Source organism: Piliocolobus tephrosceles, unplaced genomic scaffold, assembly GCF_002776525.5.
Source record: "Piliocolobus tephrosceles isolate RC106 unplaced genomic scaffold, ASM277652v3 unscaffolded_45359, whole genome shotgun sequence".
NCBI classification, from domain to species: domain Eukaryota; kingdom Metazoa; phylum Chordata; class Mammalia; order Primates; family Cercopithecidae; genus Piliocolobus; species Piliocolobus tephrosceles.
In genome coordinates, this window is record NW_022330264.1 from 1 (window position 1) to 2,541 (window position 2,541).

General features: G+C 17.7%; 1 long non-coding RNA gene across 1 annotated transcript; it reads right to left on the minus strand.

Annotated features, from left to right (window-relative positions):
- Positions 1-1,359: 1,359 nt before the first annotated feature.
- On the minus strand, positions 1,360-2,153 carry LOC113224581. The gene is made up of 2 exons (XR_003309284.1): positions 2,032-2,153; positions 1,360-1,723 (listed from the first exon to the last, which is right to left on the minus strand). It is a non-coding gene; the product is annotated as an uncharacterized LOC113224581 (long non-coding RNA).
- Between the last annotated feature and the right edge of the window lie 388 nt (positions 2,154-2,541).

The following is a 2,541-nucleotide window of genomic DNA, read 5'->3' on the forward strand; positions in this document are numbered from 1 at the left end:
CATGATTTTTTAAAAATAATAAAAATATATATATTTTTTTTTTTTTTTAATTAATAAATTAAATATTTATACTTTCATATAAGTAATTTAAGTAATAACAATCTTGTATTTGTTAAAAAAAAAAAATAAATAAATAATTATTTAAACGTTTTAAATATAAAAACATAATTTAAAAAAAAATAATAATATTTACACCTTTTATCTATTCAACATATAGTACAACTATATATATAAACATCCTAAATCTAATGCATGTTATTGTAATCTACAAAAACATATATAACATGCTTAAATTTAAAATGATCTAAAAATATATATATGTACATAACAATGATACATTTTTATAATATTATTTATTTTGATAAACGTTTAACTTCTATAAAATTAAAAAAAAAAAAAAAAAAAAAAAAAACAATTTCAATATGCATGTTTGTGACTATACAATTTTAAAAAAATAAATAATTATACTTATTATATGTTAATTATTTTTTTTTAATATATTAATACAATAGATCATAGAAATTTAGGCATAAAAAAAAAAAAAAATAAAATAAAATTATACCATTTAAATAGGACCACTTTATAAAATTACTTATATATGGTAAATTAAAATTTAATAACGCTTTTATATAAAAAAGTAAGCTTTCCAAAAATGTTTATGTTTACTAAAAAATTAATTAAACAAAATAGTTAAATTTACTTTTCATAAAGGAATAAAACATGTACTAAATATCACTATACGATTTTTTAAAATACATATATATATATATATATTAAAACAATTAACGTCAATCAGGTATTTATAAAACAAATAAATGTGCTTTTAACTTATAACTTTCTTTCTTTTCTAGCATTTCTATTGTTTCATATTATATATTGTTTATGGTTTATTGTTTATTTTTTATTGTTTATTAGTTAATTTACGATCATATTTTATTCCTACTTTAGTTAAACATTTTTTTTTTTTTTTTTTATATATATACTTTTATATAGTCTCAATTAATTATTCAATTTCCCATTTTTTATTTTACTAAAATGCTATATGGACGGGAATCTTCAATAAAGACATCAGTTATAAATTGTGTAATCCTCAATACCATGTGATAAACACCGTTAACACTCAATAGTTCTGTAATCATAGACACAGCCAAAATTTTTTCTTTAACCATATTATAAAAAAAACATAAATTCTCCTTCATTTAATATTGAAACTATTTTATTTTCTTGTAATATTTCGTTTATTATAAAAAATTCATACTTACAAATGTCATCCATATCCTCTTTGTCGATCCCAGCTTCATCAAAATCCTTCATACGTTGATTTATTCTTCTTGTCATTGATTTAATTTTATGTTCCCCATATGTTTTTGCTTTATATGGTATTTTTTTATCAATTAAATTTTTTATTATATTAAAATTTAATTGCAATGTACAACCAGCCAATGTATATATTATAAGTTCCAATGTTATATTTTGTTCTGTTTCGTAAAAGGTTATAAACGGTTCCATAAGGGTACAACGTTTACAAAATTTACCATAGCACGAATAGCAACTTGTTTTTTTTCTTCTAACTTCCTTTTTTAAATTTTTACTTTCGTTCACCACTATTTCCAAATTTTGGCTTTCGCTCTCTACCTTTTCCAAACTGTTACTTTCGTTTTCCAACGCTTTTAATTCAGAATTTTCATACACCTCTGCCAAATTTCTCTTTCTGTTTTTGTTCCTATATAAAAATATAAAAGGATAATTGTTTATGAACATAAAAATCCAAGGTGTAAAAAGTAAAACATTAAAAACGAACAAATTTATTACTTTCATTGTTGTTAGGTAAATAAAAGTGACATGATTTTTTAAAATTGATAAGCATATTTTTTTTCGTTTTTTTAATTAATAAATTGAAATTAAATATTAATTTATTTTTTATATAATTAGTAACAAGTTTGTATTTGTTTAAAAATAAAAGAAAAAATAAGTACACCTAAACGTTTTAAATATAAAAGAATAATTTAACAAAAAACAAAAATATTTTACCTTTCACCTATTCAACATATAGTAGAACGATATACATAAAAATTCTGAATTTAATGCATGTTATAATTTATAAAAAAAAATATAACATTCTAAAATTTAAAATTATCTAAATATATATATATATATATATATATATATATATATATATATATATATGTACTTAACAATGATATATTTTTATAATATTATTTATTATGTTAAACACTTAACTTCTATAAAATTAAAAAAAAAAAATATATAAAAAAAAATTAATTTAAAAATGTACAATACATCTATACAATTTTAACATTATTAATGATTTATATGTATCCGTGTGTTAATTATTTTTTTTAAAATTATTAATAAAATGGATCATAATGAAATCTTGGGTATAAAAAAAAAAAAAAAATAAAACAATACCATTTTAAAATCATTTACATATAATAAATTAAAATTTAATAACGCTTTTATATAAAAAAGTAAGCTTTCCAAAAATGTTTATGTTTACTAAAAAATCATTTAATAAAAATA